Source organism: Nicotiana sylvestris, chromosome 11 (assembly GCF_000393655.2).
Source record: "Nicotiana sylvestris chromosome 11, ASM39365v2, whole genome shotgun sequence".
Classification (NCBI taxonomy): Eukaryota; Viridiplantae; Streptophyta; class Magnoliopsida; order Solanales; family Solanaceae; genus Nicotiana; species Nicotiana sylvestris.
The window spans coordinates 164,782,578-164,804,979 of record NC_091067.1 but is presented as its reverse complement, the minus strand read 5'-3'; the positions used below and the strand labels follow the sequence as shown (position 1 = coordinate 164,804,979).

General features: G+C 40.5%; 1 long non-coding RNA gene across 4 annotated transcripts in view; it reads right to left on the bottom strand.

Moving 5' to 3' along the window:
• LOC138882193 (uncharacterized) overlaps positions 1 to 22,402 on the bottom strand; it is a 52,914-nt gene that overhangs the window by 13,547 nt on the left and 16,965 nt on the right. The window contains exon 3 of one of the 4 annotated variants that reach the window (XR_011403653.1): positions 14,804 to 15,469. The exons of 1 other annotated variant lie outside the window; for it this stretch is intronic. This is a non-coding gene — a long non-coding RNA (uncharacterized lncRNA). Of the gene's footprint in view, positions 1 to 14,803; positions 15,470 to 17,617; positions 17,949 to 22,402 lie in introns of those variants that run through there. 2 more of the 4 variants (XR_011403651.1, XR_011403650.1) reach the window with 2 other exon arrangements.

The following is a 22,402-nucleotide window of genomic DNA, read 5'->3' as shown; positions in this document are numbered from 1 at the left end:
GTGAGGCATACGTACCAAGAAACATCACTGGCAGAGAAATGGCTAACATGGTAGGACAAGTGTTGAAGAGCCATAAGATCACTTTTCATGAGGACGTGCTACCACCTGAAGGGTTGGGACACAACAAAGCACTGCACATTACTGTGCAATGCGAGGACTACTTCATCACTAGGATCCTGATCGATGGGGTTCCAATCTCAATATTTGTCCACTGGTAACACTCAAGAAGTTGGGTAAGGGATTGCACGAGATAAAGGACAGAGCCATCAATGTGAAAGCTTTCGATGGTTCTCAAAGGTCCACCATTGGGGAGATTAGTCTATACTTGCTGTCACGCCCCCTTTTCCTCGCGAAATCGGGTTTATGACATTTGGGAGGACAACTCATTCCCTTTTGGGAATTGGGTTTTCATAGAAGAGTCGCCACCTAATAATTAAAGTGCACTAGGACACTAAAAAGGGTTTGTTTTGAGTAATCAGAGATTTGGTAAAGGCTTGAAATTATCCCAAGGGGAAGGTGTTAGGCATCCCTCAGGATCCACTAGTGTGGTTCCTGGCCAGACAATTATTGTGACTTTAAGCGCAAACAACACGTAGGCAAATAAGACTTCAAATAAAAGGGGATTTTGCACATGAGGGTTACAAGTAAGAAAACTAAAAGAGTTGATTTTGAAGAAACAATTTAAAAGGTTTAAAAGGAAGAAGCAAAGGAAAGGGGGGGGGGTCCTAGGTTTATTAATAATATGGATCACCCCACACAACATCCGGTAATCACTTCTCAGTGAGGGGCTACATGTGATGTTACCGCATGGTCATCATATCCATATATACGAAACCCAAATTCAGATAAGAAACCCAAATCAGGCTTACTTACACATACTGTTTAGGGCCTGATTAAACTTAAATGTCGATGCAGACTGATTTATCACATAATTCAGATAAGAAACCCAAATCAGGCTTGCCTGCGGGTTGTAGTTAATAACAACAGATTCAATTTATAAACTTTTACCCTATGGCTTGCCTAAGTGTTAGACAAAAACACTATAGGCGTGATATCTACAGACATCAGGAACAAGGATATGAGATGATTACATACTGATTAAAGAGAAGGTGTCAGTTATTAAAGAAGGGCGAGTTTTAGCAAAAGATCATAAGTTCTGCAACTGGTAATGCATCATTATTGCTGATTTTAGACTTATAAGCGAGTGAAACAATTCAGACTTGATTAATAGCTCCTATAGGCATGCTTTCTACGCGTTATTGATTTTAAACACTTTCATAGACATAGAAAAATGCAAAAACCTTGTAATTATGATATCTAGGTGCTGAATTTCGTTTAAGACCTATGAACATGATATCTAATTGCGGTTGATTATTAAGACCTACAAACATGATTGCCTAATGAAGAATGGATGTGCAAGGTTCAAAAGACCTATAGGCATATTCTCTATGTGCATATGCAGAATTCAGATTTTTAGGTAATTATAGACATGGTATCTATATGAGAGAATGCAGGATTCCTATAGGTATGGTATCTATATAAGAGAATGCAGAAATCTAGAAACTCATATAGGTAGGATATCTACCCCTTTTTGAATACATGGTTACCCCTCCCTTTTTCACTAGCCATCCCCGAGATTTTACTACAAAGTTATTACAGCCCAGAAAAGTAAAGTAAAAAATACATCGAAAATTAAAAAGTACAACCAAGGAGAGCCTGATTTAGACTTTCTTTCTGAAGTATGAAGTAGACCAACTCCAAGAGGTCATATTTCAAAGCCTTTCTCCCATTTGGGGTGTGTCAAAGTTCCCTAAGAGTCTAATATGAATTCCGGGCAGTGCTTACACCCAAATGTATCACCAGATTAGGACATAGTGCAGTGTAGAAGGGACAACGCTCAGGTGTCTAAGTTTAGAGGGAACTCAAGGTCCCAAGGCAAGACTCATAAGAGGGGGGCAAAACTTAGGGACTAAGAGAGCGTGCAAGTGCATGAATAGAATTCTGAAAGGGGAAAGGGAAAGGGAAAAAATATTACATCAATACACATAGTGGTATATGGAATGGAGAGGTGGTAAATAGGCAAAGACAGGCTAATGGGCATACCCAACAATTTGAAGTGATGGCACACCCATAAGCATGTTAGAACACACTGTTTAGAGGTTAGGATCCCCTAAGGGACCAAGTTCAATCCATGGACAACAACTTACATATTGCAATGTTTTAAACCATAACTTAAAACACAAAAGGGGGGGGGGGGTAGGGAGCAGGGATTCATAGCAGAAGATGGAAAACACATTGTTGTGATGCTGAAGCTTAAATTAGGACATACCAGTTTCAAAGAAACAAATAAAGGAAATGCAGTAGGTCTTGTAAATAGGCCACATCGCAGACAAGAAAAGAATATTATTGAGAGAGTGTGAGTTTAGAAGGATTCTCCTCTTTCCTTTGTGAAAAAGGGTCGTGCCTTTTATAGTATAAAAATCATGAATAAATAAGGTAAGAAAATAGTCAAGGAACTGATTATCAATCAATTACACTAGACTTCCTTTAATTAAGGGATTCAGATTCAAACGGGTAAAAACAATTTAAGGAAAGAAAAATGAATAAGCACTTTGAGCACAACATGCAATTAAGGGTAAATACATAAAGGTTATTTAAGGACAGAATTTCTGAAATACGCGGTTGAACAAACAAGGCAAGAAGATCAATTAACATCTAGTAAATCAAAGGTCAGGGATCTTGTATTAATGAACCGAGTCAAAAAGATGAGAAAGGTTTTTTAACTTAAGGGAAATCAACAAACAATGGAAAGAGAATCAATCAGACCTATTTAGAAGGAAGCTGAATCAATCACGAGTTGAAAGCCTTTTTAGAGGAAGATTCATCATATATAAAGAGCACACAAACACGTTGAGTTGGAAGAAAATGTTGTGCCATTGCAAAAATCAATAGAAAAATCCGGTGAAGAAAGAGTTTTTAGAAGAGTTTAGCCAAAGGTCAGAATCATATGCAAACACGGATGTCCAAACTCAGTTCAGAGACTCGAAGTTGGTCTGAAAGAGTTAGGGGTTCTAAAATAAAAACCCTAGTTCAATTAAATCACATAATTAAACTTGGCAGAACCCCCGAATTCTAGGGTTTCCACCTTGAATCAAGTACAGAGATGAGAAGGCAAGTAATCGAAACAGGCTCAGAGGTTTAAGTTCTATGAAAACTCTTGCATGTTTCTTTTAACAACAGAAACTCATGAAAAAACAATGATAACAAGTAACACACAGAACATAGTAGCAGAATTCAAAGAAAAATAGAGTAGAAGAAGCTAATACGAAACATAATAGAGAAGACTGATAAGAACAGTAGAAGAAGTATGCTAAATTTTTTTAGAAGAAACTTTAAACAAAGCTCACTAAAAGGAACTTAATAAGGAAACTTAAGAACTTAGTAAGAAAATATAGTAGGAGAAACATATCAGAACACAATAGAGAAAGCATATAGTAGAAGAGCATACGAGAACATAGTATAGGTAAATACAACAGAAGAAGCACGTAAGAACATGCTAGAAGAAAATACAAGAACCCAGTAGAAGCAAATACACATAAAAGGAAAAAGAAAGTTAGAAATCACTTAAATACTTTCAGAAAACCCTAGATCGGAAAAGAAAGATTTTGAAAGTAGTTTTTTGAAAGAAAAGTCAGGAAAACGTTTAAGACCTTAAGGAAAGCATGGATCTGGAACATATCTAAGGGAATCGGAAAAACCTCAAAGGGTTAGGGTTTTAGAAGAACCCTAGAAATGAGAAAGGCTTTGAAAAGTCACCAATCTGAGTCGGAGAGGTTAGGATCAGGCTCAATCAACCATGGTATGCCGGAGCAAGGCCGGAGATGGCCGTGGAACTTGAATCGAACGAGGTCTGGGTACAAACCTTCAAGGTAAGGCCTTGAATCTTCAGAGATCAGGTGTATAAGATCAACATGAGGTAGGTATAAGGCTCCCACAGCCTCGGAAGCCATGGATTCCGGTGGCTTTCAGGGTGGAAGCGGTAAGAGGCGGCTAGGGTTTTGAGAAGACTCGAGAGAGTTTGAGAGAGTGGAGGGTTTCAGTGGCGGCGGGTAGGTGAAAATGACTTAGGGTTAGTGGGGTTAGTGAATTAAAAAAGGAAAGGAGAGAATGTGGCCATTGATCATTTTGATCAACGACCTGGATTAAGTGGGGAGCCGGGCGGGTTGGATTTAGTTGGGTCAGGGGCGGGTAATTTTAGGAATTGGGCTGGGGTTCAATTGGATTTAATTGGGGTAGAATTTAGGTTACAATCGAAATGAAATCTAGCTAGATTTTAAATAGCCATTTTCCCCTTTTATTTTTTTTATAAAAATAGTAAATTAAATCCTGAAAATAAATTGAATGTACTAAAATAATTTATAACATATAATTATCAATTTAAAAGTACTGGACTTAATTTTTTAAGTATAAATGCAATCAAATCATAAAAGAGGCTAATATTGCAATTATGCAATTTTATCCTTAAAATACCAAATAAATTTGTAAAAGATGTGTAAAAAAAATATCTTAGCTATATTTTGGTAAAAATATGAGAATCCAATAAATTAATCACCAAGATGATAATTTTGGGGATAATTATTGGTTTTTTTTTTATAAAATATGGCAGTAAATTGATTTAAAAATCTTTAAAAAAATAAGAAAAATAATGTAGCCTTGGGGTATACTTATATATGCATATACATGCTATTTGAAAGTCATTTTACATATAAAAATATACGGTGAAAAATTTGGGTATCAACAACTGCCTCTCTTTACCCGGGAAGGATGAAAGAGTTGTCGGGTAAAGATATGATGACCAATTTTGACCGAACGAAAGGGTTTGAGGAGACTTAGGCCGTACTCTAGTTTTTGAGCTACCTACACATCCCTGGTTTTACAGGAATCAGACCATATGTAGTTCAGGACTCATCGGCGGAGTAGGCCGATGGAGACTTTCAAGAACGGATGCAATATTCAGGTTGGGGTGAATGGCTTGAAACTTGCAAGGGCTGCGGGAATTGGAGCGGGATCGCTCTTGCTGGGATGTTTGTTGTTCGCTAGTTTACCTACAATTAAGCGATACAAGCATATATTGTGCGTAAAATTAAACATGACACAAATTCCCGTTGGACCATGAGAGTTGTCATCGGACGATGAGGATGATGTCCTTAGACCATGCCGTCCTGGGCCTTGAAGGGTATAATAAGGGATTCGCAGGCCGTGAAATGATGCTCTCGGGATATGAGAATGATGCCTCCGAACTATGACGCCTTTGAATAATGATATGGAAAAGATTAAAAGGGGTCCTCAAGCCATGATATGGTGTTCTCGGGATATGAAAATAGTGCCTACGAACAATGACGCCTTTGGATAGATTGGCGATCTTTTAGTCCATGAGATGTAGAAGGTGGCGATCTTTCAACTGATGCAAGATGTAAATGAAGTGGTGATCTTTCAGCCCATGCAAGATGTAAATAAAGTAGCGATCTTTCAGCCATACAGATGGAGGTAAAGCTTAACCTCGGAAGGCATAATGGTAGGCTTATACAATGCAGGGAATGCAGATGGAGATAGAGCTTAGTCTCGAAAGGCAGAATGGTAGCCTTATGCAATGCAGAGAATGCAGATGGAGACAAAGCTTAGTCTCGGAAGGCAGAATGGTAGCCTTATGCAATACAAGAAAATGCAGATGGATGTAGGGCTTAACCTCGGAAGGCAGAATGGTAGCCTTATGCGATGCAAGAAAATGCAGATGGAGGTAGGGATTAACCTCGGAAGTCAGAATGGTAGCCTTATGCAGGAAGTAAAAAGGGCAAACAACAATAGAGTTTTCTTAGCTGATAGCGGATTGCGGTATCGCGATTGCTGGGGATATTGTGCCTGCTAGGGACATTGTTATGTGCGGATAACAGTTGCGAGCAAGTGCAATGATTCGGAGAGTTGTATTGCTGAACTTTATGATTGAGCGTATAGTATATTTGATGATTTTGCAACTCAAGTGCTTGCATCCAAAGAAAAGTCGTGAGTTTTGTAAAGAGGGAGGTTAGTTCGTATCCCCGTTGGCTCTGCTTGACCTGCTTGGTTCTGTTTCGGTAATACAATGTGTATCATTGGGGGTAGCGTTGCTAAACAAAGCAATTTCGGTAACAAACATGCATGATTTAGTAAAAATATAACATAAATACATAATCGAGAATAGTTTTCTTTAGATGAACCGACGACTGCGACGTGGTTCAAGACATTGCAACTTCTTTTGCTCCGGAATTTTGAGGGTCCTTCTCAAAATTCTGCCCCAGTTTACTAGGCTGCTGCTTCTGATGGCTGCTTGCGGCGAATGGCTGAAATTACTTTGGAATTTTGAGGGTCCTCCTCAAAATTCTGCCCCAGTTTCCAATTGCGGGGGAAATGAAAATTTTATTGACTTTTGACCGAACCCATAGGGCTTCCTATGTATCCCCTCTTAAACGGGAATCAAGTTAGGTGTAGTTCAAATTACATCATGAAGGAAATCATAAATATTACACATAGTATCGCTTGACTGCGTCTGAATTAATCGTCTTTGGCCAAATTTCTCCGTCCATTTTTTCAAGTATGAGGGCTCCTCCTGTTAGAACCCGGTGAACTATGTACAGACCCTGCCAGTTGGGAGAGAATTTCCTTTTGGCTTCATCTTGATGCGGGAAAATCTTCTTTAATACCAGCTGCCCTGGTGTGAATTGTCTTGGATTGACTCTTTTGTTGAAGGCTCTGGACATTCTATTCTGATAAAGTTGACCATGGCAAACTGCATTCATTCTTTTTCCATCTATAAAAGCCAGCTGCTCGTAACGACTCTTCACCCACTCTGCATCGTCGAGTTTTGCTTCCTTTATGATCCTCAAGGAAGGGATTTCTACTTCGGTGGGAATGACCGCTTCTGTACCATATACCAGCATGTAGGGGGTTGCCCTAGTTGATGTGCGGACTGTGGTGCGGTACCCCAATAAAGAAAATGATACATTCTCATGCCACTGCTTATGCTTCTCTATCATTTTCCTTAGTATCTTCTTGATAAATTTGTTGGCGGCCTTTACGGCTCCGTTTATCTGAGGTCTGTGGCTGTAGAATACTTGTGTTTAATCTTGAAGGTTTCATACATGGCTTTCATCTGGTCACTGTTGAGATTGGAACCATTATCAGTGATGATTGATTCTGGGATCCCGAATCGACAAAAGATACGATCGCGGACGAAGTCTACCATGACTTTCTTAGTCACTGCTCTGTAAGATGCTGCTTCAACCCATTTGGTGAAATTATCAATTGCTACTAGGATGAACCTGTGCTCGTTTGATACGGCAGGTTTAGTTGGTCCGATGACATCCATTCCCCAAGCGGCGAACAACCATGGCGAGCTTGTTGCATTAAGCATATTTGGAGGCACCTTTATCATGTCTACATGTATCTAACATCGGTGGCACTTTCGGACATACTATATGCAGTCTGTTTCCATAGTCATCCAAAAATAACCAGCCCGGAGTATCTTCTTAGCTAAGACAAAACCGTTCATATGAGGGCCGCAGGTCCCAGCATGGATTTCTTCTAGTGGTTTAGATGCTTCCTTTGCATCGACACACCTCAGTAACCCCAAATCCGTAGTCCTCCTATACAGGATTCCTCCGTTGTGAAAGAAATTGTTGGACAACCTCTGAACTGTGCGTTTTTGAGTAGGATTTGCAAGCTCTAAGTATTATCCTTTTGTCAAGTATTCCTTGATATCATGAAACCAAGGCTTTCCATCTGCTTCTTTTTCGACATGATCACAGTAGACTACCTGATCATGGACCTTTACTGGAATGGGATCAATGAAGTTCTTGTTTGAATGTTGTATCATGGATGATAGGGTAGCCAATGCATCAGCAAACTCATTCTGGACTTTGGGGACATGCTGGAACTCCATCTTTGTGAACCACTTTCTCAACTCCTGTACATGATGCAGATAAAGGAGTATTTTGGAGTTCTTGGTTGCCCATTCTTCTCAGACCTGATGTATAAGCAAATTTGAATCCCCAATCAATAGTAACTCTTGAATGTTCATGTCAATAGCCATCTTGAGCCCTAAGATGCAGGCTTCGTATTCGGCTAAGTTGGTATACGAGAATCTGAGTTTGGCAGAGATCGGATAATGCTGATCGGTTTCTGATACCAGAACTGCTCCTATGCCAACTCCTTTGAAATTTGCTGCTTCATCGAAAAACATCTTCCAACCATCATAGGATTCTGCAATGTCTTCTCCTATGAATAATACCTCTTCGTCGGGAAAATACATTTTCAGGGGTTCGTATTCTTCATCCACGGGATTTTCAGCGAGTTGATCTGCTAGTGCCTGTCCCTTGATCACCTTCTGAGTCACGTAGACAATGTCAAATTCACTCAACAGGATTTGCCACTTGGCTAGCTTGCCAGTGGGCATGGGCTTCTGAAAGATGTACTTCAAAAGATTCATCCTTGATATGAGATATGTAGTGTAGGCACAGAAATAGTGCCTCAGCTTCTGAGCTACCCAAGTCAAAGCACAATAGGTGCGCTCTAACAGAGAATACCGGGCCTCACACGGGGTGAACTTCTTACTGAGGTAATAGATGGCCTGCTACTTCCTTCCCGTTTCATCATGTTTCCCCAGAACACAATCGAATGCTCTATCCAATACTGTGAGGTAGAGTAATAGAGGTCTACCTAGCTCGGGCGGGACCAAAACTGGTGGTGTTGATAGGTAATTATTGATTCTATCGGAGGCCCTTTGGCAGTCATCAGTCCATTTGGTAGCGGTATCCTTCTTCAACATCTTAAAGATCGACTCACAGATAACTGTAGATTGTGCTAGAACCGGCTGATATAGTTAAGTCTCCCCAAGAAATTCATTACGTCCTTCTTGTTCTTTGGCGGTGGAAACTCTTGAATAGCTTTGACCTTTGATGGATCCAATTCTATTCCTCGGCGACTTACAATGAACCCAAGTAGTTTTCCCGCATGAACCCCAAATGCACACTTCGCAAGATTCAGTTTTAGGACTTACCTTCTCAGTCTACTGAAGAACTTCCTCAAATCTTCCATGTGATCAATGGCTTTCTTAGACTTGATGATAACATCATCTACATATAATTTGATCTCTTTGTGTATCATATCGTGGAAAATGGTAGTCATGGTCCTCATGTAGGTGGCCCTTGCATTCTTCAGGATGAACGACATCATCTTGTAAAAGTACATTCCCTACGGCGTAATGAAAGCTATTTTTTCAGCATTTTCTTCATCCATCCAGATCTGATGATACCCCGCGAAACAATCCACAAATGACTGCAATTCATGCTTAGCACAATTGTCGATCAGGATGTGTATATTTGGCAAGGAGAAGACATCTTTCGGACTGGCCAAGTTTAGATCCCGGTAGTTTACACAGACTCTGACCTTCCCGTCCTTCTTTGGTACTGGCATAATATTGGCCAACCATGTTGGGTATTCTACTACCCTGAGAACCTTGGCTTTGACTTGCTTAGTAACTTCTTCCTTGATTTTCAGACTCATGTCAGGCTTAAATTTTCTGAGCTTTTGCTTTACCGGTGGACATGTTGGATCGGTTGGCAATTTGTGAGCCACCATAGATGTACTCAGACTTTTCATGTCATCATACGACCAGCCGAATATGTCCTCATATTCCCTTAAAAATTCTGTGTACTCTTCCTTTTATGACGGTGACAAATGAATGCTGATTCGTGTTTCTTTGACATTCTCTGCATCTCCCAGGTTAGCAATCTCAGTCTCGTCCAGGTTGGACATAGGTGTGTTCTCAAAATTTTTGACTTCTTTAACAATCTCTTCCAGTATGTCGTCTTCCTCTAAATCTATGTCCGTTTGTTGCGTTGTCTTGTTGCATGTCACAGTCATTGGTTCATCAAGATAAGTAATAGTAATGCTGTATAAGTAAAGTTATGAGAGAAAAATAATAAGAGTAGGATTTATAGGGAAAATTGAAATGCTTTGATAAATTCCATAACTGTTTTGAACATTGAAGGTCTTATTGCGAAATTTTAAAATGCAAAAGGAAAGTCAATTAGTAAAAATAAAAGATTGTGCATGATGCTTGTTCAACCTTGCTACACCGAGGCTTTCTGGGCTCTGGTAGTTCTGATGGTCCAGTTATTGAGGCATGCTCCTCTGCTTACTGCCCGTATGGAAGGGCCTTCCTCCCCCTTCTCCTTGAAGATGACACAACAATCCATGTCATTATCTTCTAGGAACAAATTCCTTACTGCTGCCAGTTCTTCCTCTTCTTCTAACCCATAGATAACATCGACTGCCTGGAAAGTCTGCTCCAAATGTGGTATTAGCTGCTCCAGCGGATAGTAAGGACCACGCCATGGTGGCGACCAGTTGTTGAATTCTTCCTAAGTGTACTCATATCCCAGACCGAAGGTGGTGCCATATTTCTTTAGTGTGATAGGCTTAGCAATTCCTTGGAGGTTCTTGCCAAGCCCCTTTCCAGGTTCATATCCTCTCCAGTTCAATATGCTTTCAATTTTATTATCCCACCATTTATCCTTGTCGACGGCGTTGACTCGCTCGATATGGTGATAGGTCTCCCCGCCTATCTTTCTTCTGCCTCCAATTGCTGGTATGGTTTGGCGACTGTATATGGGATTGCTACCATCGCTGTGAATGATCACCTCTTGGTGGTTCCACGCAAATTTCACCGCCTGATGTATTGTTGACGCTATAGCCCCAGCGGCATGAATCCACGGTCGTCCTAATAACAAATTGTAAGATGTCGGCATGTCTATCACTTAAAAATCAACATCGAACCAAGTTGGCCCTATTTGCAAACACAAACTAATCTCCCGATGGTGGACCTTTGGGAATCGTCGAAAGCTTTCACGTTGATGGCTTCGTCCTTTATCTTGTACAACCCTTTTCCCAATGTCCTGAGTGTTACCAATGGACAAATGTTGAGGCTGGACCCTCCATCAATCAAAATTCTAATGATAAAATAATCTTCACATTGTACGGTGATGTGCAACGCCTTATTGTGACTCAACCCTTCTGGTCTTCATGAAAAGTGATCTTGTGACTTTCCGATACCTGCCCTACCATGTTTGCCATTTCTCCTCCGGTGATGTTTCCTGGTACATATGCCTCACTCAGCACTTTTAGCAAGGCATTCTTGTGTGCCTTAGAATTTTGTAGCAAAGCAAGTATGGAGATTTGTGCCGGTGTTTTGTTCAACTAGTCGATGACCGAGTATTCTTTGGCCTGTATCTTTCTCCAAAGATCATCTGGACCTTCTCAATAATGGGCGACTGATTGGAGGCCTGCTTGCTTGACTCAGCTAGGTGTTCTGGGGTATAGACCCTGCCGTTCCTTGTCATACCCTGTGCAGCAACAGTTTCCTCGAACCTAACCTTGCCCTTCCTCCTTGCCTCAGCTGTATAGTCCCATGGTACAGCCTTGGTATGGAATAGTGTTACGGCCGACAACGCCACTGGGATCGGTATGGACATCTCCACTCCGAATAGAGCATGTGCTTTGGGAGGTAAAACTGCAACTTTAAATGGTGGAGGTGCATTTGCTGGAGTCACGAATTCGATCTCGATTGGTGTTGGTGTCTTTGTAGTTGCTTAGAACTCAAGTGGCACATACATGTTTACCTGAGTGTCCCTAGATGGCTGAATGTGGACTCTGATTGGATTAAGAGTAACTATTGGTTTCTTTGGATCATCACCTTTTGTGATCAACCCAATCGATCCCTTGGGGTCCCAATCATTCTCTATTTCAATTAGGTGAACACCTCCACCCTTGTGGTCTAGCAGAGGCTTATTGCGTACATTCAGAGCAGGCTCTTTCATCACGATAATCTAGTTATCAATCAAAGTCTGTATCTTATCTTTCAAAGAACGACATTCATCAATGGTATGTCCTTTCATGCCGGAATGGTATGCATAGGATTTGTTTGGGTTAACCCATTGAGAAGTGTTCTCCGGGGTTATAGTAGGGATAGGGGTGACATAACCAACAACTTTGAGCCTTTCGTACAGCTGGTCAATGGGTTCAGCAATGGCAGTATACTGTTTGGGAGGCCTGCGGTCAAAATTTGGTCGAGGTTTAGGAAAGTTTTGACGTGTGGGAGGTGATTGATAGTGGGGTGGTTGAGTATTTTAGGCTTGGTAAACATGTGCGAGTTGGGAGTATCTGGGCGAAGTAGGCTGATATGTGTAAGGTGGGGATGATTGATAAGTGGGTGATAGGGTTTGGTGAGAGGGTGAGGATGTTTGGTAGTTCGGAGTAGGTTGATATGTGAGTGGAGGCATTGGATAGGTTTGGTATTTGATAGGGGATTTGGTCCTCTGTGCAACCATTACAGCACCTACGTCCCTTTTCTTCGATGTACCACCAGACTATAAAGCCTTATTGGTAGCTTGCAAGGCTTCACAGTTCGTAACCATACCACTCTTGATGCCTTCCTCGATCCTTTCTCCCAGCTTGATGATGTCAGAAAATTTATGGTTCTCGATCAACATTAGCCTCTCATAATATTGCGGATCTTGATCCTTGATAAAAAACTTGTTCATTTGTTCTTCCTCTAGAACAGGTCTGACCTTAGTGGCTTCTGATCTCCAACGAGTGGCATACTCGCGGAATGTTTCCGCGGGCTTCTTCTTTAGGTTTTGAACGTAGAACACATCTGGTGAATTTTCTGTATTGAACCTGAATCTGTCAATAAAGTCGGACGCCATGCTTACCCAGTTTGACCATTTCTTTGGATCCTGCCAGATGTACCAAGACAAAGCATCTCCTTTCAAGCTTCTCATGAAAAGCTTCATGCAGATTCTCTCGAACTTTGGAGGTTTGTACCCTTCGGGCAATTCAACATTGGGCTATATGCAGAGATCTTCATAGTTCAACCCTTTAGTCCCCTTACTTCCTTCGACGCCCTAAATTCATCTAGTCAACTTCTTAAGCTCTTCAACCATACTCTTGATGAGTGAGTCTTTATCATCAGACTCGGGTGTGCTTGAAATGGGTTGGGTGGAGTGTGACATGGTTTCCACGTAGATGGGGGTGTTATGATGAGTGTAGAAGTGGTCATTTGTGGAGTTTAAAGGTTCTGAGATGAGCAGTGGAGTACTGTTGGGAGTGTGGGAAGTATTGCAGTGGTGGTGAGGAGCGGGATGGTTTCGTGACTTTGGGATATTTTGTGGAGGTGTGGGGTTCTGAGCATTCAGGAAATTAATGTCGGGAGTGGTAAGGGAAAATGATAGATTCGCCAGATTCCGAACCTGATCAAGTTCTTCTTGAAATTACAACAGCTTTTGTTCAAGCTGGGATGCACCTTCTTTGGAAACCTGAGTACCATGAATGACCTCTACTCGTTCAGTTGAGTTTTTCTTTTTGTTCGAATCTTCCATCTTCCCTTTGTTCTTGTTTCTGATAGGACTAAGAGGAGGAGTGGGTGGAGGGCCCCTGGATCTCGCTGAATAAGATGATGTTGCCAGAGTGCACGAACTAACCTTTGGGGAGGGGAATAAATAAAACAAAAGTAAAAACAAAAAAGGTAACAAGTCAGTGCGAATTATAAGAAAAAAATGTTGCGATATTCAAACACATAGTGCAATAATGTAAATCGTGTCCTATTTGGGAACCTCTTTGTGCCCGATGTAGGCCTAGTGACAAGTTGATTTGGAGAACTTAGAATGCTAAATGCCTCATTCTATTGATAAAAAGTAGACGAATCCCAAAACAATGCTAAATAACAGGAAATAAAATGTCACTAGTGGCCATGAGCCTTATTACATTTCTTAAAGCAAAAGAACAAACTCCTATCTACTTGGCCCCAGAAGGCCCTTCCCTAGACTCGGCATCGTCGAACAGCTTTCCCAGCTCGCGAAGTCCCATCAATAGGTAGGCTCTGTCTAGATGGTCGCCCTCATGTCCCTCAGCATTTTGGAAATCCTCGATCCTTTTGAGGAACTTCATTTCTAGCTCCACTATGCCTCGCTCCAAATGTCCCAGTCGCTTGTTGGCACTGACAGCCATGTCTTTCCACTCCTCGATCAATTTTTGGGTTGCTTCTTCTATCTCACGGTACTCGCTTTCACATTCCCGGATCCTCTTGCACAGTTGATTGTATTTGACCTATGCCTCGGCCCTTTCATCTATGATCTTGTGGCCCTTAGTAAGTCCTGGCTGACCCAGACCATCATGATTAGATTCCAACCAGCCTGAATAGTATGGAGTACAACTAGTATAGTATCTGTCTGGTTCGATAGTGTCTCTTCCCATGATGATCTTGCAATGCCACATATGCTGAGCTTGACACTTATAAGGACTGTCATCATCTTGGAAGTTAGCCCAGAAGTGACTCATCTTGTCTACCCTTGCTATAACCTGCTTCCTACCAGCCTGTCTCATAACTCAGAGAGGGACATAAGGGTAGGTTCCTCTCAGACCGATTAGTATAAAAAACGGCGCATCCTTCGATCGGACAATGAACTCCTCAGTAGGGAACCACTCGAACATCCATTGTACTTGATCCTCAGTTAGATTTTTAAACATCTCTAACCATCCCTTGGCGTCTTCTGGCTGGGCGAACATGTTGGGTATGTAGTTCATTCGTTTCAGATTATGGAAGGCGATATGATCGTCCCAGTCTCTTCACTGAATTTCCTATCGGTATTCACCCATTTGTAAATGCTCCATGAGCCAAAGCTGAAGTAGCAAATTGCAGCCTTCGAAGCGTTCGGCTCCTCGTTGACACTTCTCCAAGGCTCGGTATATCTCCGCAGTAATCATGGGCACAATGCTGAATGGTTGCCCACCAATTCCCTCCATTAGAGTTTAGGTTACCATGACTAGCCTGGTGTGGACCCTGGCTTTATTTATTGGAAACACTATCATCCCCAGGAAGCAAAACATGAAGACAAAGACCCTTCGGTAAATATGCCCCAATGATGTGAGGGTGAACTCGTCCGAATAATTATAGTAAGATTTGTTGTGACCGTACCTCTCGTACAAATAATCAAAGGGAATATACGACTCTTTCAAGCATGTCAGGTCCATATTCTTCTTTAGACCCATCATTTTGAGGAAATCTCTACCCTTGCAGTTTTCCGGCATTAACAAACCCGGAGTTTCCCATGGTATACCAGCTAATCCTCCTATTTCCTCCAGCAGGGGTGTCATCTCAATGTCCCCGAAGCGGAACACAGACCTATCACAATCCCAAAATAGAGTAGCAATTTCTATGATCTTGTTGTTATGTTGGATTTCCAGGAGAGAAGGTAGATTTCCTAGGTATTTCCGAACAAGAGTCTGATCACTGGAATGAAGATCCCCCCACCAGCTTAGCAATTTTGGGTGGATGTTGGTGACCATACCAAATCTGGGGACTTCGTGCCTCATATTTCTGCAAGACAAAAGGGTTAGGCCCTTACCCCCACTAGACTCGACTATTTAATATCAACAATTAGCATGAAGCATTTAGTTCTCCAAATAAATGCACAAAACATGATGATGTCCGTTTGGGTTCAGGGAAACCTGGTGGAATTTGGACAACGTTATCTTAAAGAGTCATTATGCAGACAACACAATCGACTCGGCTAGGTTTGGCCATGATGCATGCACAGTTAAACAAAGTAAGGTTTCTATGGGATTTTAGACTAGTACCCTTGAGCGAACAACTCAAGGGGGAAAGGCACGGAACCGTCGACTACACCGTTGATCGAATGGTTTTACCGAAAATATACCTTTTCCAAATTTAGGGGGTGATAATATCGGAAGAGCGCAACCACTCATTATAAGCGTTGCTATGGTATTTTGTTTGGTACGAGTGGAATATGATGTTGAGCATGATTATGCAATAATTAAAGAAGATTGTCACGTATTTACACATTAGGAAAGCAGTAAATACAACATTTTTCGTAAAATTAAAGCGCTAGTAAAGGAAAGCAGTAAAGAAAAGTAATAAAGGGAAGAAACAAAAAGACAAGTCAGTTTTGGAATCGAAAAGGAAATTGAATGCTTAAAAGAAATAAACAAATAATTGCGCATAAATTCACAACAATAGTCTGAAATGGTAAAAGCCTAAAAGTTCCCTAGCAGGGTCGCCACGCTGTCGCGCCCTCTTTATCTCGTGAAATCAGGTTTATGACATTTGGGAGGACAACTCGTTCCCTTTTGGGAATTGGGTTTGCATAGAAGAGTCGCCACCTAATGATTAAAGTGCATTAGGACACTAAAAAGGGTTTGTTTTGAGTAACTAGAGATTGGGTAAGGGCTTGAAATTATCCCAAGGGGAAGGTGTTAGGCACCCCTCAGGATCCACTAGTATGGTTACCGGCAAGACAACTATTGTGACTTTAAGCGCAAACAATACATAGGCGAATAACACTTCAAATAAGAAGGGATTTTGCACATGAGGGTTACAAGTAAGAAAACTAAAAGAGTTGATTTTGAAGAAACAATTTAAAAGGTTTAAAAGGAAGAAACAAATGAAAGGGGGGGGGGGTCCTAGGTTTATTAATAATATGGATCACCCCACACAACATCCGGTAATCACTCCTCAATGAGGGGCTATACGTGATGTTACCGCGTGGTCATCATATCCATATCTACCATTCCCGCCCTGTTTAAGGTATTAAAGCGCGGAATGGTTTCGTTTACTTATTGCATACTATTACCTGTCCCGATCCTATCAGTCCCGGAGGTATTTGGGACTACTAATCCTAAATAGGGGGAGATATTGGGCTTATTTGTGGTTTCAAAAGGGTAAAATACTAAGGCGACATACAAAAACATGTATAGAAAATTGGGAAAAGCATACAGCAAGTGGAAAGGTTCAAATACACCTCCTTTAAACAAAGAAAACAAGTAATCATCATGACTTACACATACTATTTTGGGCCTGATTAAACTTAAAAGGTCGAGGCAGACTGATTAATCACATAATTCAGATAAGAAACCCGAATCAGGCCTGCCTGCGGGTTGTAGTTAATAACAACAGATTCAATTTATAAACTTTTACGCTATGGCTTACCTAAGTGTTAGACGAAAACCCTATAGGCGTGATATCTACAAACTTCAGGAACAAGGATGTGAGATGATTACATATTGATTTAAGAGAAGGTGTTAGTTATTAAAGAAGGACGAGTTTCACCAAAAGATCATAAGTTCTGCAACTGGTAATGCATCATTATTGCTGATTTTAGACTTATAAGCGAGTGAAACAATTCAGACTTGATTAATAGCGCCTATAGGAATGCTTTCTACACATTATTGATTTTAAACACTTTCATAGACATAGCAAAATTCAGAGACCCTGTAAGCATGATATCTAGGTGCTGAATTTCGTTTAAGACCTATGAACATGATATCTAATTGCGGTTGATTATTAAGACCTACAAACATGATTGCCTAATGAAGAATGGATGTGCAAGGTTCAAAAGACCTATAGGCATATACTCTATGTGCATATGCAGAATTCATATTTTTAGGTAATTATAGACATGGTATCTATATAAGTGAATGCAGGATTCCTATAGATATGGTATCTATATGAGAGAATGGACGAATCCAGAAACTCCTATAGGAAGGATATCTACCCTTTTTTGCATACATGGTTACCCCTCCCTTTTTCACTATCCATCCCCGAGAGTTTACTACAAAGTTATTACAGCCCAGAAAAAGCAAAGTAAAAAATACATCGGAAATTAAAAAGTACAACCAAGGAGAGGCTGATTCAGACTTCTTGTCTGAAGTATGAAGTAGACCAACTCTAAGAGGTCATATTTCAAAGCCTTTCTCCCATTTTGGGGTGTGTCAAAGTTCCCTAAGAGTCTCATATGAACTTCGGGCAGTGCTTACACCCATAAGCCTGTTAGAACACACTGTTTAGAGGTTAGTATCCCCTAAGGGACCAAGTTCAATCCATGGACAACAACATACATATTGCCATGTTTTAAACCATAACTCAAAATACATAAGGGGGTAGGGAGCAGGGATTCATAGCAGAAACAGATAGAAAGAAATCGGCATGCTAGTTTAAACATTGAACTTTATAGAAACAACACATAAACATGGAAAACACATTGTTGTGATGCTGAAGCTTAATTAGGACATACCAGTTTCAAAGAAACAAATAAAGGAAATCCAGTAGGTCTTGTAAATAGGCCACAACGCAGACAAGAAAAGAATATTATTGAGAGAGTGTGAGTTCAGAAGGATTCTCCTCTCTCCTCTGTGAAAAAGGGTCGTGCCTTTTATAGTGTGAAAATCATGAAGAAATAATGTAAGAAAATAGTCAAGGAACTGATTGTCAATCAATTACACAAGACTTCCCTTAATTAAGGAATTCATATTAAAACGGGTAAAAATAATTTAAGGAAAGAAAAATGAATAAGCACTTTGTGCACAACATGCAATTAAGGGAAAATACATAAAGGTTATTTAACGACAGAATTTTTGAAATACGCGGTTGCACAAACAAGGCAAGAAAATTAATTAACAACCAGTAAATCAAAGGTCAAGGATCTTGTATGAATGAACCGAGTCAAAAAGATGAGAAAGGTCTTTTAACTTAAGGGAGATCAGCAAACAATGGAAAGAGAATCAATCAGACCTATTTAGAAGGAAGTTGAATAAATCACGAGTTGAAAGCCTTTTTAGAGGAAGATTCATCACATATAAAGAGCACACAAACACGTTGAGTTGGAAGAAAATGTTGTGCCATTGCAAAAATCAATAGAAAAATCCGGTGAAAAAAGAGTTTTTAGAAGAGTTTAACCAAAGGTCAGAATCATATGCAAACACGGATGTCCAAACTCGGTTCAGAGACTCGAAGTTGGTCTGAAAGAGTTAGGGGTTCTAAAATAAAAACCCTAGTTCAATTAAATCACATAATCAAACTTGGCAGAATCCCCGAATTCTATGGTTTCCACCTTGAATCAAGTACAGAGATGAGAAGGCAAGTAATCGAAACAGGCTCAGAGGTTTCAGTTCTATGAAACCTCTTGCATGTTTCTTTAAGCAGCAGAAACTCATGAGAAAACAATGATAGCAAGTAACACGCAGAACATAGTAGCAGAATTCAAAGAAAAATAGAGTAGAAGAAGCTAATACGAAATATAATAGAGATGACTGATAAGATCAATAGAAGAAGTATGCTAAGAAATTTTAGAAGAAACTTTAAACAAAGCTCAGTAAAAGGAACTTTATAAGGAAACTTAAGAGCTTAGTAAGAAAATATAGTAGGAGAAACATATCAGAACACAGTAGAGAAAGCATACAGTAGAAGAGCATACGAGAACATAGTATAGGAAAATATAGCAGAAGAAGAAAGTAAGAACATGGTAGAAGAAAATACAAGAACCCAGTAGAAGCAAATACACATAAGAGGAAAAAGAAAGTTAGAAATCACTTAAATACTTTCAGAAAACCCTAGATCGGTAAAGAAAGATTTTGAAAGTAGTTTTTTGAAAGAAATGTCAGGAAAACGTTTAAGACCTTAAGGAAAGCATGGATCTGGAACAGATCTAAGGGAATCGGAAAATCCTTGAAGGGTTAGGGTTTTAGAAGAACCCTAGAAATGAGAAAGGCTTTGAAAAGTCACTGATCTAAGTCGGAGAGGTCAGGATCAGGCTCAATCAACCATGGTACGCCGGAGCAAGGCCGCAGATGGCCGTGGAACTTGAATCGAACAAGGTCTGGGTACAAACCTTCATGGTCAGGCCTTGAATCTTCAGAGATCAGGTGTATAAGAGCAACATGAGGTAGGTATAAGACTCCCATAGCCCTGGAAGCCATGGATTCCGGTGGCTTTCAGGGTGGAAGCGGTAAGAGGCGGCTAGGGTTCTGAGAGGACTCGAGAGAGTGGAGGGTTTCAGAGGCGGCGGGTAGGTGAAAATGACTTAGGGTTAGTGGGCTTGGTGAATTAAAAAAAGGAAAGGAGAGAATGTGGTCGTTGATCATTTTGATCAACGACCTGAATTAAATGGGGAGCCGGGCGGGTTGAATTTAGGTGGGTCAGGGGCGGGTAATTTTAGGAATTGGGCTGGGGTTCAATTGGATTTAATTGGGGTAGAATTTAGGCTACAATCAAAATGAAATCTAGCTAGATTTTAAATACCCATTTTCGCTTTTAATTTTTATAAAAATAGTAAATTAAATCCTGGAAATAAATTGAATAAACTAATATGATTTATAACATATAATTATCAATTTAAAAATACTGGACTTAATTTTATAAGTATAAATGCAATCAAATCATAAAAGAGGCTAATATTGCAATTATGCAATTTTATCCTTAAAATACCAAAAAAATGTGTAAAAAAAATATCTTAGTTATATTTTGGTAAAAATATGAGAATTCAATAAATGAATCACCAAGATGATAATTTTGGGGATAATTATGGGGTTTTTCTTGATAAAATAGGGCAGTAAATTGATTTAAAAATCTTTAAAAAATAAGAAAAATAATGTAGCCTTGGGGTATACTTATATATGTATATACATGCTATTTGAAAGGCATTTTACATATAAAATACACGGGGGAAAATTAGGTATCAACAGCTGCCCCTCTTTACCCGGGAAGGATGAAAGAGTTGTCGGGTAAAGATATGATGGCCAATTTTGACCGAACGAAAGGGTTCGAGGAGACTTAGGCCGTACTCTAGTTTTTGAGCTTCCTACATATCCCAGGTTTTATAGGAATCATGCCATATGTAGTTCAGGACCCATCGGAGGAGTAGGCCGATGGAGACTTTCAAGAATGGATGCAATATTCAGTTTGGGGTGAATGGCTTGAAACATGCAAGGGCTGCGGGAACTGGAGCGGGATCGCTCCTGCTGGGATGTTTGTTGCTCACTGGTTTACCTGCAAGTAAGCAATACAAGCATATATTGTGCGTAATATTAAACATGATGCAAATTCCCGTTGGACCATAAGAGTTGTCATCAGACGATGAGGATGATGTCCTTAGACCATGACGTCCTAGGCCATGAAACGTATAATAAGGGATTCGCAGGCCATAAAATGATGCTCTCGGGCTATGAGAATGATGCCTCCGAACTATGACGCCTTTGAATAATGATATGCAAAAGAATAAAAGGGGTCCTCAGGCCCTGATATGGTGTTATCGGGCTATGAAAATGGTGCCTCCAAACAATGATGCCTTTGGATAGATTGGCGATCTTTTTGCCCATGAGATGCAGAAGGTGTCGATCTTTCTGCCGATGCAAGATGTAAATGAAGTGGCGATCTTTCAACCGATGCAAGATGTAAATAAAGTGGCGATCTGTAAGCCGATGCAAGATGTAAATGAAGTGGCGATCTTTCAGCTGATGTAGAATGTAAATAAATTGGCGATCTTTTAGCCATACAGATGGAGGTAGAGCTTAAAATCGGAAGGCAGAATGGTAGCCTTATGCAATGCATGGAATGTAGATGGAGAAAGAGCTTAGTCTCGGAAGGCAGAATAGTAGCCTTATGCAATGTAGAGAATGCAGATGGAGACAGAGCTTAGTTTCGGAAGACAGAATGGTAGCCTTATGCGATGCAAGAAAATGCAGATGAAGGTAGGGCTTAACCTCAAAAGGCAGAATGGTAGCCTTATGCAGTGCAAGAAAATGCAGATAGAGGTAGAGCTTAACCTCGGAAGGCATAATGGTAGCCTTATGCGGGAAGTAAAAAGAGCAAACGACAATAGAGTTTTCTTAGCTGATAGCGGATTGTGGTATCGTGATTGCTAGGGATATTATGCCTGCTGGGGACATTGTTGTGTGCGGATAATAGTTGCGAGCAAGTGCAACAGTTCGGAGAGTTGTATTCCTGAACTTTATGAGTGAGCGTATAGTATATTTGATGATTTTGCAACTCAAGTGCCTGCATCTAAATAAAAGTCGTGAGTTTTGTAAAGGGGAGGTTAGTTCGTATCCCCGCTGGCTCTGCTTGACCTGCTTGGCTCTATTTCGGTGATACTGTGTGTACCATTGGGGTAACGTTGCTACACAAAGCAATTTCGGTAACAGACATGCATGATTTAGTAAAAATATAACATAAATACATAATCGAGAATAGTTTTCTTTAGATGAACCGACGACTGCGACGTGGTTCAAGACATTGCAACTTCTCATGCTCCGGAATTTTAAGGGTACTTCTCAAAATTCTTCCCTAGTTTACTGGGCTGCTGCTTCTGACGGCTGCTTGCGGCGAATGGCTGAAATCACTTCGGAATTTTTAGGGTCCTCCTCAAAATTATGCCCCAGTTTCTAATTGCAGGGGGAAATAAAAATTTTATTAACTTGTGACCGAATCCATAGGGCTGCCTATGTATCCCCTTTTAAA